At 39.2% G+C, this 15,404-nt stretch overlaps 1 pseudogene; it reads left to right on the plus strand.

Annotated features, from left to right (window-relative positions):
* The first annotated feature begins 3,709 nt into the window (after positions 1-3,709).
* Positions 3,710-3,828, plus strand: LOC118601327 (annotated as a pseudogene).
* Positions 3,829-15,404: the final 11,576 nt, after the last annotated feature.

Consider the following 15,404-nt stretch of genomic DNA (forward strand, 5'->3'; position numbering starts at 1 on the left):
AATTTACTTTGGAGGCTTGCACCTCCCATGCCTTTTCTGGGAGTTTCCATCTATAACTGGGTATAAAACAGAGTTTTGGGCTGGGATTAAAAAGAAGCTAGAGGATGGCACCAAGCCTTGCCTACATAGAGCATTGCCTACATAGGGAGATGGGCTGGGTTATCTAGTCAGTAAATATCTTGCATTTCTGAGCCAGGAATCCGATCCTGAGAAGGGACAGGGATGTCTTACCTATCTCCATCTACCTTCAGGGTCACAGGAGGGGGAGCCAGCTCTATTTCCAGTGGAAACAGGGACTGTGTTTTTAATACCATTTTGCCAGTCCTGCAGTTAATGGAAATTGATCCTAGATTCTGAAAATAGGTTATTTAGTTCCAGTTTTGGTAATGGCATGTTTGCATTTTTTTCCTGTGTCTTCATAGGTATTTTGTTGAATTGCTGGGAGAGATCAAATCAGGGCCTCTAAGCCAGATGATATTTTAAACTTGACTTTCTCCCACTCATTTCTTAAAAGTAAAAAGCCCTTTAGTCCAAAATATGCTCATGTTGATATCCTTGTAGATAACGCATCATGTACCTGACAGGAAAGAAAGGTCTATTCAGCTGGGACTAGTTCTTTAAGGCAGAGAGACTTCTAATTGAGGACTAGGTTTCCTGTAACAAAGTTCCTCATTGTCTGGGGAGACTGCATTGACAGAAAGACTACATTGATGAAACCATCTGATCTTTTAACCCGTTCACCTATGTGGAGAGATTCTGTAAATTATAATGATCTAATAGCAGAGCTTAGAAACACCTGAATGGAAAAGGCACACAACCCTGAGAGCAGATTGTGTTCTCCCTGCTCAGGGGTCAGTTACTGTGGGATGTGGACCAATTTCCCCATCTCTCCTGAGATCGGCACTGCAGCTCATTTCAAGTGTGTGTGCTCAGCGCTCTATGACTTCATCACCAGGGGACACTTCCCACATGTGGGATGGGAGGAGGAGTACCTTCCTCCAGTCACAGGGATGTTGACAGAACTGAGTCTTCGCTGCATGGAAACAGCGTGTGGACAAATATTTGGCACAGGAACGGGGCTTGGGCTCCAACATTTGAGCTGCTGAAGCCCAGCAAAGTCCTGCAGCCAAAACCGCAGAGTCCTAACAGCTTGCTTTACAAAACCCAAATTTAACAAGTGTCAGTCTAGGCTCCATTTGATGGACTGCCCTGCACATTGGTGGTTTCATGTAAGGGCCGCAGGACAAGTTCGGTTGGGTGGGATAAAAAGATATGTGTGAGTGTGTTTTCTACTGTCGTCCCACTTCTCTCTCACCAAAACTCTGGTCCTCTGTAGTTTAGTAGCAGAGCATGACTGAGAGGCAGGATCAAATAAAAAGTATAAAATATCTTTCAAAGGTTTTTTTTTTTTTTTTTTTTTTTTTTTGCTGAGGCCACAGACTGATTTTTAAATGCATTAAAGTAATTAGGTGTTGGGGTTGTGCTAATGAGAAGTTGGTGGTCATCTGTCTGCTCACTGGTACTTCATCATCTACACAACTCTCAGCAGAGAATTACATACGAGAGGATGCTAATTAGAGCTTGTCAGGGTTGGCATTGAGATTGCGCGGCCAATAACTGCAACAGCGTTCTCACAGAAATCGTTTGTAGGAGCAAGAATGCGTATGCTTCTTTCTGTGTGTGTGAGTGTTCTAAAACTACAGCATGCTCTTAGTTATTCAGAATCTGGTTGTCACTTTTGTGAGCTACCTGAGAGTTTTTCATGTTCCTATCTTTTTCTGTCTTATATCCATCTAAATTCTCTCCTTCACATTAAGAATGAATAAGAGAAAAACCACAATCGAATCATATTCTTGAGTCTAATTTAGTAATGACCGTCTCACCAAGAACATAGTTCTCAAATGGCATTTAGCTTTCCACCATCTCCCTGGAGGTCAAGCCCTGTGCTGACAGAATGGAAAAGAATAAGTCAGGAATCCTTTCTTATCTGCATCATCCCTGACTTGTATTAACCAGGTTACTTCAGATTGGTTTTGGAATTTTCCTAGATGTCATTTAAGTTGGTGACACTTAGAGTCTTGGTTGGTCTCAAAATCTTAAGGCCATGTTTGATCCATTACTAAAGGTCAGGGTTTTCTGTGGTAAAACAAATAAACAAATAAAACACCCTCAAAATCTAAATCACTTAACACAATAAATGCATGGTTCTCACTCACAGTTCTGCAAGTCAGCTCTAGCTCTGCAGGTTTAATTAGGCTCAGCTGAAATTACCTGCAGGCTACAGGTTGGGTTTATGTCTGCTCCATGTATCTTCTCATTCTGTGACCCAGGCTGAAGGGGCAGCCACCATCTGCAGCATGTTGCCCTGACTAAGGGCAGAAGATTATCAGGAGTGTGAGAAAACACCATTTCTTCTTGTTTCAGCTCTGACCTGGATCCCTGATCTTTCCATTCATAGTCCATTGGTCAAAGCAATTAATTCACAAGGCCATGGCCAAAGTCAGTGGTATGGAGATATATGCTCTGCCTACTAGAAACTGTGGGCAAGTCACATGAAAATAAGTATTATCCTCCTACAGAGAGAAAACAAAAAGTTAAAAACAATAATCCTGTTCTACCACAGCAACCATATAATGGCCTAAAAGAAAAAAGATTCACCATAATCATACCTATTTTTACTAGTTGTCCTCACGTTGTGGGTAATATAACAGTAGAATACCTATCTCAATCATGGACTAGAAAGAGTTCTACTATTTCATGCCCCCAATCTCTCCATCAGATCATGTGTGCACATTGGAGGACATATTAATTAGATGACAGAAGATTTATTGTCTCCCTTCTCATTAGAGTGTATAGTGGAAAAAGCTCAGGATCTGTTTCCATACAGACATGAGTCTTAATCTAACTCAGGAACTAAATAGCTGAGAGTAATCTTGGGCAATTTATTAAGCTTCCTCCATCTCTGTTTCTCTCGTGTGGGGGACACGGTACCTTCTTCACTAAATTGCTCTGTAGATTAAATGAGATGACATATAAATTACATACTATGTTTCTCACAAAGATTCATTTTCTTTCCCTTCTCTTAAATTTCATCCATCATCCAAGGTAAATTTCAAATCCCAATGCCTTCCCTAAACTACCTTTAACTTCCTCTTGAACTAAATACACTCCTTCTCCTCTGAACTTCTATATTTCTTAGAGAGATCCATAAACTGCTCTTGAATTCATGAATGTATTTCAGGAAATTCATGGGCCATCTCCCTTACCTTTGGAATCAATGTGTAATTTTGTGTATATGAACCATGCATATTCCTGGAGAGGGAGAAGACTACAGAGCTTTTGCCTGAACTTTAAAGTGCTGCCGGACACAGAAGTTCTGAACCATTGATGCTAGATGAACTGGGTAACTGGACCCTCATGATATACCACCTTACATGCTGGGTATTGCTTCATGCTATTAGCTCTCTTTCCTCATCTTAATTATGCACTTCATGAGGTGAACAGACATATCTTCCATGGCTTATGTATCTTCTATAACTTGTGGCACAGGTCGAACACTCGGTGAGAATTCAAGAAATATTTGTTGAATAATTACCCAGGGTTTAAAGAATACCACCACAACCAGCAGGGTGAATCCGAAAGTTCAAGCATGTAGAGAAAGGTTCAAGCATGTAGAGAAAAAAAAAATAATTAAAAGCAAAAACAAATTGTCTACGGCCATGCCACCTTGAACAAGCCCAATCCCGTCTGATCTTGGAAGCTAAGCAGGGTCAGACCTGGTTAGTATTTGGATGGAAGACCACCTAGGAAGACCAGGTGCTATAGGCATAAAAAATAAAAAATAAAAGATTGTAAGTTGACAAGGTCCTTGCAATCTGTGAGGTCAACCAGGAGTTTCCTCGCCTAAAAACAAACAAACAAACAAAAAAACATTAAAAACTGGTGGTAGCAGAGTTAGTCTATGGATTCATCCTGTCATGTGAAAAACTGTATCAGATGTAATTGAAACTCATCTCCTAACTTCATTTCCCAAAACAGGGTTCCCCAACCCCCGGGCTGTGGACTGGTACCAATCTGTAGCCTGTTAGGTTGTGGTCTTCGCAGCAGAAGATGAGCAGCAGGGAGCAAGCCAAACTTCATTTGTATTTGCAGCAGCTCCCCCGCTCTAGAATCACAGCCTCAGTTCCACCTTAGATCATCAGGCATTAGATTCTCATTAGAAGCAATGATCCCTGGTGCCAAAAAGGTTGGGGACTGCTGTCCTAAAAGAAATGTGGACTATTTCAGTGATTATGAGCTCAGCTATAGGTTAGAGCTGGGGAGAGGAGGTCTGTAGATGAAGTGACACTTTGACAGTCTGTTGGACTGTAACACAGTCCTGTCAGAGAGCTCTTAGCTCTCTCTGCAAAAGGGGCTCTCCTAATCTGTGGGTTAGTATCTGAGTCAAATTTAAGAAAGGAAGAAGAAATAAAGATAAATAAACTTGTTTTTGGTTTTCCTTCTTTGCTAAAAAGCAAAATGAGTAACAGGATTGGGATCATTAACTAACCATAAACACCACCCAATATTTTTAGAAAGTGAATTTCTAAATGTTTTAGAACCTTTAGCACATTGGAAGTACCAGATAAATTTGAAGGAGAAAGACTGGTCAAAAACTCTTAGTGAGAGACGTAAGCGTGTTGTCAAAAGTCAAAGAGCTCTTGCTGGTCATCTTTTTTTTTTTTTCTTACATTCGGACTCCCAAGTTTCAAGTCTTTAACTCCCCAAGATTTGAAAATGGATTTAAGAGACATCATCGTCAAGTGCAGCATGGCCGTAGCATTCACAAAACACACTCTCTGTATAAGAATTCTCAAGCATACCTTTTCACAAGTCAATCCTCTAACACTTTAGAGGGCCAGATTCTATATGCCTAGCAACAATTCTATTTTTTGTGTTTTATCCTTCTTCTCAACTTCCTTGCTAGACTTTAGGGAATTAGCAAGACTTACCACCAATTGGACTGCAGAGCTTTTTGGCCCACAATAAGGCTTGCTATCATCAGGTATGTAAAATCTTGCCCAGTGTAGTCAGAAGTTAAAACTAAAGCATCATAAACCTGTGGGACTTATGACCCTGAAAGCCCTAGGGGAGATTTTTGGACCAGACCTAATGGAACTTTGCCCAAAACCCCAAATGGGAAATATATATGAACTGATTCTGTGCAGTGTGAAGGCTGGGGCAGCAGCAGAACACTTTTATAGACTGATACAATGATAGATTAGTACACATTTAATCTTGGGTTAGGTGTTTAGAGGAGTCAGTCATTCTTAGCCCCTCCTCCCTCCCTGTTAGTAGTCCAGAGTATGGGTTCAATGGTAATGGGCATTTTTCTTTGTGACACAATTATTCTTTATTTAAGCCAATTAGAAAGCCATCCCATAAAGGAAGAGACATGCCAAGGGAATACCTGAGGGTGTTATGGCTAAGATTTGCTATGAGGTTGCAGACTTCATGTAGTTTCATAGTTCTATTCAGTGACAAAAAATAAATAACATATCACAATTTAAAGTATACAGATACCACTGACTTTAGGAAAATCTACTTATGTATAAATTTATAGAACTGATGAATTAGAGGCTATTATCTACATTATAAAATTTCTTTGCTTTTTGCTAGGGTTTTCATAAGGGTAAGTTTCCTAGTTACAGTTAATATTTGATTTGCAAACACCCAGTGGGTATATTGCTTTTCAGGAGTCTACTTATTGTGAAAAGCAAGATGTTTAGGAAAAGTATTAGAGCAAAAAGATGCCATGTTGGAAAATACTCAGGATGTAAACACGAAGTTTTTGGCCACAGTTAAAGCAGGAGATAGGCTGTCTTGAGAAAACCTGAAGAAACAGACCATGTGGCTGAGTCTGTCTATCTGATGTCTGATGTGTACTCATAATGAGGTATTTTGATCATGGAAATGATCTTCCTGCAACCCTACACAGAACATCCAGATGGCATCAAAGCTGTAGGTTTTAGCCGTCTTTAGATTTCCTACAAAGAAAAAAGAAAAAAGAAATTACAAGTCCCCAAAGGAGTCTCAGAAACTGCCTGTAGATAAAGAATTTGCCTCTACTAGTGGAAAGTTCCTGGCAGTTTGATAAGTCTGAGACATCCAATGTACCTTGACTTCTAGCTGTTTTTGGTTATCTGATTTGTCACAGGCTCTAAATATTAGCAATTGTAGTTGAAGATTTCTGTCTTCTATTCCCATGTTAATGGAAAATGAGAAATAAATATATTTACATATACAGTGGTTCTGCCAGGAGAACTAGAAGCAATGAACATTTCTCCCTGAAGTGTTGGGAAATTGCCCAGGGATCTCTCTAATAGAAGGTTGGCTGCCTCAAGGCCAGCAGTCTACCTGTTTTTCTCTTCTGGGTCTTTCCTTCTCATTTCTGAAAAATGTTCTGGAAAGCATTAAGGAGACCAGGGTGGGGCGGGGCGGGGTGGGGCAGGGAAATGGATTTGGAACTGTGCTGTTGTTAGAGTGACAATGAGACTTCAGGGTGCTCTGTTCAGTTCAGAGTGTAGACCCAGATTTCAGTGGCTCCCGGCTCGGTCCATAATCCCCAACTGTTCTCAGGCTACTCCACCCTTCAAAATTTAGGTACAGTTGGTTTGAACCCCATAAAATATACAGTGATATATCTGATGTTTTTTCTAACATATCTAGAGTTTCTCAGTGGTGATGATTACAAATAGTGATGGTGGTGGTTGTGATGAGTAGCGGATTGCGAGGGAGGGCAGGAGTGGGGGCGCGGTATGGTGACTGTGGTAGTAAGACTTTCTGTTAGTAAGCTCTGACTCTGAAATTCTTACCTGCTGTGAATTTTGTGGGCCATCCTGGATTTTTCCTCCTGTCCCTTTCTAGCACCATATTATCCCATTGAGCACAATCCTAACCTTTTTTTTTTTTTTAAGTTCACTGACTCAAGACTGTGTACAGCCATCTTCACTAATGATTTGGGACTAGGAATGCACAATATAAACATCTAAACAGAAACTTGTTTAAGTATTGCGGCAATTCCTGAAACTGGAAATTTCGCTCCACCATGTTGCTGTCTGTCTCCAACTCATTCATTTTTCTTCCCTCTCCGCTCCAACTCATTTACCCCTTATCTCCTTTCCCTCAAGTTTCTAGTTATTTTCATACAGAAATCAGCTTAGCTAACTCTGTCTCAATTCATCCTCATTTTCTTTGCTTTTAACTACATTCCCAAATAAACTCATTACGTCTAAACAAAGATGGTTCCTTCCCTCAAAGGAATTCTATTAGCAAGAATTAAATATGTTCAATGAATCCTCACATCACATCGGTGCTTCAGTGCACACCTGTCACTCAATAAAAACACCTTTTGAGCACTGTAAACTCTTATTCACTCCCTCTGCGGGCATGTAAGAGACCTTTTTCATTGAACCACACCAGTCGTGGAGGTGAAATTACGGAGACCCTGGGATTTCTCCGCTATAAACTCACTCCCCTTCTGTGCTAAAGAAGAATACATAGGAAGAATACTTGGGAAGAATACATAGACCTTTCCTTTCAACTCTTTTCCTAAAATCTTCTTGTGGTTCCAAAAGACTCTACTCTGCTGCCCATATTTTAGCTCCCTGTTCCTTTTGCTTTGGCTTCAAAAACTGGGGGCCTAGTATTCTGCTGAGAACTGCTGCTGTTTGCATCCCAGCTGGGATCGATAGTTCCCTGCAGTGGGCCATCCCCAGCGATGACACTACAAACCATCCTAAGTGATGACACCTCTATTAGAACACCTCAAGCTAGCTGTAATCCAAACACCTCGCTTTCACAAAGAGTAGGCTTTAAATGGCTGTTTGTAGATCTGTTTGTTTCTAAGTACTTCATGATTAAGGATTTGAACTTTAAAACCAGCCACATGATTTTCTTTTGTGCTGACATGTGTTCTATTGGGCATCATTTTTAAAAAAGTAAACCCGTTTTATTCATACTGAAATTCTATTGCAGCCTGACCACCCTCCATTTACACCCCATCTCACCTTACCTCATGACCTCTGCAAGTGATGTCAGGAATACCTTAGCAGCTACAGTATTCACACTGACAGCCTTTTCAACACTTACTCTGATGTTGTGCAGACTTGAATGGGCCTGGAAATAATGCAACCGTAGGAAACATTGAGACAAAAAGGTTTCTGCAGCAAACTTTCACAGTTAAGTTCTCCAACACCCTCTTGGCCTTTTCCTGAATTAATATTAGGGTAATAGGCTTTCGATATTAAGGCTAAATATTCCATTTCATCTATCACTTTTTCTGGTCTTTTGTGGATTACTGACCTTTGGTTAGACTCAGAAGTTTTACAATTTGCATAATTTGCTCTTTGCCTTTCAAAACTGTTTGTACCGGTGAATGACTCATCCTACAAATTTGTGGATACCTGTCATCTTGCCGCTTTGATTTTTTTTTTAACTTTAGAATTTGTTTCCATTGTCATCATAACCTTTTATTAATAACACTTTCAAAGTCTCAATGCCTTTGTACTCACCAAGAATTAAGCACGTATCAGAAATAACAGAAATAGAAACAATCACGGTGTGAACCAACAAACCAAAAGATGGTTGAGCCTACAACGACTGACATGACCAATGACAGCATCTGCGGTGGCATGCAGAGTTCATAGCCTTTTGCTTTGGGGCATCACTTTTTTTGTATGATTTTGAAAGTATATAAGTTGGAAGTTTGTAAGTAGATGATGTCTCTTTTGTTTTGAAGGAGTTCATTTTTGACTTCCCAGAAGCTGGGTCATAGTGCAGTGTCAGCCTGGGATACATAATTTTCATTCCCAATTTAGTCTGTATTCAGAGATGTGCTTAATAAACCTGTGCCTCAGTGCAGCTAGTCCATTTCTCAAGGACCTCACTCTCAGGGGCTGGCAAAGATTCTTCTGCCTTTCTTTGTATAGGGCCTTCATCCCTGTGGTGAAGAACCTTTCCTGCTTTTTGTTCAAGAGTGGGGAGTGGAGAGAGGGGGTGACATGAGCATTTTCACTATTTCTGCTGAAGTTCCTGTTATGCTCCTATTCTTCCAGGAGGCCTAGATACCTCATGCACACAACTTTTATGGTGGCTAAACTCCTTATTCTAGAGTTCCTAAGAAAAATGTACAGATTAAGTCCTTCATCATGGACCTCGCTAAAGAGATATGAATTAATCATCAGGACTTGAAAACAAAGTTTTCCCTTTATTCCTCTCTACACCAGCCAGACCCCAAAGGTGAAATATATTCTGAAGAGTTGGTGAAAACTTGGCTGTTCCACTGCCTCTCTATCCCAGGGTAATCACAGAGAGGGTGGGAATAGAGAGCTAGATGTGGTACCTAAGCCAAAGCTTGGCTTGGACTGCTTGATATGCTCAAGTACCCCAAAAGAGCTGTGCTCCACTAACTTTATAGGATTTTGCCCTATAACTTAACCCAAAAGATGCCAAGACTTTATAATAAATGGTTGCCCTGGAAACTCAGGGAAACCCAGGATAAACCCAAAGTATGAAATCATTATTTAGAATGTCCCTGGCCTACTCTAATTCTTGGTTCACACTTTTTGGACAGGCTCTCTGCTGCTGAGGAGGCCTGAAACTGCACACTGCTTCATAAGCAGGTGGGAATTCAGACTGCTTCAGAAGGGACCCAAATGAATGGGCAACAGGGCTCTGCTCTGAACATCATCAAAAAGTCTCACTTAGCTTGAATTTTATACCAAATAAAATGTAAACCTCTGCCTGTCTCTCCTGTGTACTCTAAGGCTAATATCTACCAACAAACTATCTTTGTTCCTCAGTTTTAAAGGTGTCACATGTTCATTGGTTAGGCCTATTTTGTTCTAAGACTTATTACATAGTATCACCTTATATTAAAAGCAAAAGAAAGAAAGAATAAGCTGTTTGCTTCATGATTGTGATTAGTGTTTCCATGGTGTATTTTTCTCCATCCTTTTACATTAAGACTCCACATTGTCTGATCAGAAACAGAACACTTCCCAGCCCAGCGTGAGCTGTATGAACCACTCAGCCCACCACTCCTGTGGCACTGCTTGCCTAGACTCCTGCATTTTTATCCTTTTCATGTAGATCTTAGTATCTGGCTAAGACTCAAGGGGACTCCGAAGCTATTAAGCCTAGGTTCCTGCTCCCAGAACTTTGCCCTGCAACTTCTAGTTACCTTTGTTTTCCAGAAGTCTGATCCTTGTCTCCTTAATTTAGCAAGTCTTCCATGCTCTGCTTGGGACCCTACCCTCCTCTTTGGTCTGCAATATGCTTTTAGTCAGAAAGCAAGCATGATTTAGGAATCACCTCTTTTGTTTCCTTTCTCTCAGGGTTTAGAATCCTTCTATGTATTACTTGTCAGTGACTCAAAACAGTTGTTTCATTCCCCAACACTAGTTCTCTGTTTGGAAGAGGTAAATCTTTGCTACTTCTTCAAGGCTAGAAGTAGTCCTTCTCAAATAAGTCTTTTTACAGTTTGTATTTTTGAATCAGATCTAAAGAACTTACACATATAACATTTGGAGGTTTTTCTCTAAAAATTTCTTTTGTTCTATAACTTATCACCTCCCTTTTTTTTAATCCCATGCCATTGATTTCTTTGATAAATTTGATAGTTTACTTAAAATTCTGGATTTGCCTGATTTCTTCCTTGTGCTGTCATTTAACTTGTCCCTTTGTTTCCGGAGAAATTCAGTGACCCAGGTGAACTCTTTTGGTAATAATATTTGCTAAAAGATAAATAGCAATAACATTTCATAAATAGCATTAATATTTGATAGGATCTGTGTATACTCCTAATGTGTTACATCATGAGACAAATAATGTCTGTCTTCTCAACTTTCGGTGATGCTAAGATTAATCACTGAGTTCAGGTATGACCACTCCAATCCTCATTATAAATTTCACCAATCCAAAATCTCCATTTTAACTAATAGTTTGGCATTTATTCATTATATTTGACATCATTTCATTATGACTGTAAATTATAATGTTTTAATTAGCTAGAACTCTATATTAGGTACTTCTCAAGAAAATTTCTAAACTGTTATTCTGCCATTTTAAAGAGCATCAAGTTGGAATTTGAGAGTGAGGTTTGTAGAAAATGACATACATGGTGTTATGTAAACAAACCATTATGTGAGTTTTAATGACATTTTAGTAATCAGAAAGGACTGGAGCAGGCATATTCAAAAGAAATTTTTTTTTTTTCATTTCTTCTTGCCGTCACCAGTGATAATTCTAGTAATTCTGAGGATGACTCTGGAGGTTTCATTATTTTATCAACATTTAAAAACAATTTAAATGTTGATAAAATAATGGTGTCTTAAACTGGAAGGGCCCTCAGAGATCATCTGCTTATTCCTCTCATTTTTGCTGGTGGGAAAGTGAAACTCGGTGATGTTAAATGAAATAGAATAAAATAGTGGCAAAAGCAAAGGCTCTGAATTCATTACAGTTCTATGTTTGTTTCTTGACTTCAGAATTAACTACCTGTGTGGCCTTAGTTAAGTTATTTAAATTCTTAAGTCTTTAGCTTCTTCATTTAGGTTAAATGAAGACTAAATAGAATAAGGCATGAAAAACATCTAATACAGTCTAGAAATACCATCTTAGACAACAAAGTTATTACAATTGACCCTTAATGCAGGGGTTAGGGTGCTGAACCCTTCACCACCCCCCCCCAGTCAAAAATCCACATATAATTTTGACTCTCCCCAAATTCAGCTAATAGTCTGCTATTGACTGGAAGCTTTATCAATAATTTATACAGTTAATTAATGCATATTCTGAATGTTCTATGTATTATATATTATAGTTGTACAATAAAGTAAGCTAAAGAAAAGAAAATTATTAAGAAAATCATAAGAAAGAAAAATACATTTACAATATTTCTTGAAAAAAATTCATATATAAGTAGACCCATGCAGTTTAAATCTGGATTGTTCAAGGGTCAACTATATTTAAAATATATTTAACAGACATTTATAGAGTGTTTGTGCTGTGCCAGTCACTATACTACATATTAGAGATACAATTTTAGGGGGAGGCAGAATAATAGCCTCCCGAAGATGTCCACAAAACCTGCGAATGTGTTACCTTACAAGGCAAAAGAAACTTCGCAGGTGTGATTAGGTTCAGGACTTTCAGATGAGATGAGTCTCCTGGATTATCCAGGTGTGCCCAATGTAAACACAGGTGTCCTTAACAGGTAGGAGAGCCAGAGTAAGAGGGGGAAATGTGATTATAGAAGCAGAAATTGGAGCGATATGGTCATGAGCAAAGGAATGTGGACAGCATATAGAAGCTGGAAAAAACAAGAAAGATTCTCTCCGGGAGCCTCCAGGAGGGACACAGCTTTGCTGATACCATGATTTTAGCCCCGTAAGACCCATTTCTGACTTCCGGAATTGTAAGGCAATATATTTATGTTTCTTTAAGCCATTTAGTTTGTGATAATTTGGTACACTAACAATAGAAAACTAATATAACTTCAAAGAAGACACAATTCCTATCTTTAAGGCCACTATTATTATTGCTCAGTTGATCTTAATTCAGTGCTCTTTGAGCTACATTAATATTTCCCAATTGTTAGATATTGGTATTTCACTATCATGACTTTTGACTGTAACCTCATATCACCTGACATACACCTATAATTTTGGTGAGCATAAAGTGAATACCAGGTTGCTACTGGCTTCAATCTCTCCCTATGCAAATCAGTTTGTAAAAATCACAAGTTCGATATACTAATCATGTTATTTTTGAATATGCATTAGCATACACCCATATCCACTAAAATTATTCTTCGACCTCCTCTACCTCTAACCCCTGCCCTGCGAATTACTTTACAAATGATCACTGATGCCTACCAGTACTTTGGGACATGGAGCCATACTCCATCCAGCATTTAGCAGGATTTCCATACCTTGGAGATTTTATGTTGGGGACTGTGGTTCACTTCAATAAAGCATGGGTTCACTAGTGTGACTATTAACCAGCATAGCAGCAGTGGTGGAAAGATGCCAGGAACTTGGTTCCTTGCTGATCTATGATGTTATTAGGCATCAGTCTTTAATAAACTCTCCTGAGAGTTTGTAGATGTGTGTAATTTGGAAAAGGAGCATAGTGCCATGAACTATTTTGAACACTCCCTCACATGGGTAGCTCTGCTTAGTCACCCCTTGCTAATTCTTTTCTTGAATGAAGAACATTAAAAAAATTTTTTTTTTTTAAAGAGATCTTATGTCAGCAATTTGGTGTTGATTTAGGTAAACTTGCCCAATTCTTGCATGTCCTAAATAAAACAATAAGCTAGAGACTGGGAATAACTTAGCCCCATTGAACACATGGCATAAAAGCTCTCCAAGTTTCCTGCAGTTATAGGAGTGAGTCGGACCTGCATGAAGGAGGCTGCAGAGTGCAGCTTGAGCAATTACACTGCTGATCAGACCGGGACTAACTGAATTTGGCATGGTTGTGAGGGCTGCGGTTTTATTATTTTTTTCCCCTTCACTCGGAGTCAGATATTCTCGGACAGTCTCTCAATTGCATATGCCACACTTATTTTTTCACCTCAGAAACACAAGCTTCTCTTCTCCCTCAGGCCTCTCTTCTCCCTTAGACCATAGTGAGAAAGACACCATGTGTCCTCTTCCTGTCCCTCTTGATATGGGTTAGCAGAAAGAAGACAAGAGCTGTATAATCCGGATTACATGCCTACTTGACCACATCCCCACTATGTCTATTTAAACAAGATTCCAAACTTTTTTTTCTTTTCACTTATCTGTAAAATGGTAGTGATGATATCTTAATATGTTAGTCATTCAAATAAAATTATACTATCTACGAAGGACAAATTTATGTGGAAGCTATTTATAAACTGTAAAGTGCTTCTCTTTGCTCCATTTTTGCCTTGAAACAACGTGTCCCCTAGCAGCACTTTAGACAAATATCCTAACGAGTCATTCCTTTACTCTCACAAATGTAGAAAAGAGTGGAGAAATGTCACCAGATCCTGTTGTTCCCATGTTAAACTGGTCAGTAGTTTTAAGTAGTTTCATATTTTCACTTTGAATCATTGTCATCTGGCTACAGCTTACCTGTATAATTTTATTCGCCTTTGGCTATATCTTTTTTAGCAACACTGGCTTCTGATATTTCTCTGAACATATCAGGTTCATTTCCATTTCATTGCCTTTACAGTTTATGCTTGCTTTGACTGGAACTCTCTTCTTCCTGAATAGCTGGCTGCTTGCTCCTACACAGGACTGAGCATAAATCTCACCCTGTCAAAGCCCTTTTCCCAACTGCTTTATCTAAAGGGATCTCGCTTCACAACTCCTTATCACAGTAGCTTTTATACTTCCTCCATATTGCTGATCAGAAACTGTAATTAATCTGCATGTAAATTTGATAACCAGTTTAATGTCTGTTGTCAGTAAATTATAAGTTCCATGAGGGCAGGAATTATTTCCTCTTCAGACCTAAAGAGTAAAGCTGAACGAAATAGGCATTCATTCTGGCAAAAGCCAGGTTGGTGCTTTGTTTAGGGCCATAAGGCTATGGTGGGCTTCTGTTCAGGAGGATGTGGTCCTCTAGGAAACAACTATATTTTATTCTTTCTCAGAACCCTCAGCATCTAGCACAGAGCTTGGCACATGGTTAGGCCTTAATACTTTTTGGTTTGGACAGTGTAAACCCTGCCTCTGTTTTCTGAAACGGACTGCCAGGTTAACACATGGCTGTTCCTATAATCCAAGAGAGCTGGCATCTCATGTTGACTTCTCTACCTACATCAGCAACTCAACCTTTGATTACGACTGACATTTCTAGAAATACCTTCCTCTCGCCCTCACCCACTGGCTTGAATGGAATCCCTCTGAGTCTATCAACAGACAGCAGGGGCTTTCTAACTTCTATACTACTTGCTGAAGGGAACATTTATGAGAATGTGTTAAAAATAATTGACTAACACTCATAATAATATGAATTCAATAATTGTTAAGACTCATAATAATATGAATTAGTATAACGTGCACCAGGCACTATTCCAAGAGTCTTGCATATTAGTATTTGCATATTAACTTATTTAATCCTTGTAATAACCTCATGAGGCAGGTTACAGTTGTATCCTCCATTCTATAGCTGAGGAAATTGAGATATTGAGGGGCTGAGGAACATATCAGTGACAGAGCTGGAACATGAGCCCAATCAGTCTGGCTCAAGGGACTCTGTGCTTAGCTATTCAGCTGTAAACATTGCAATCTCTAAAGATAGACCTGGGCCTATCATTAGACTTCCCTAGAACAGATGGCAGATTTAGCCTCTAATTAATTGGTTAATCTTTTTTATATAAG

The sequence above is a fragment of the Rousettus aegyptiacus genome, unplaced genomic scaffold (genome assembly GCF_014176215.1).
Source record: "Rousettus aegyptiacus isolate mRouAeg1 unplaced genomic scaffold, mRouAeg1.p scaffold_m13_p_3, whole genome shotgun sequence".
Classification (NCBI taxonomy): domain Eukaryota; kingdom Metazoa; phylum Chordata; class Mammalia; order Chiroptera; family Pteropodidae; genus Rousettus; species Rousettus aegyptiacus.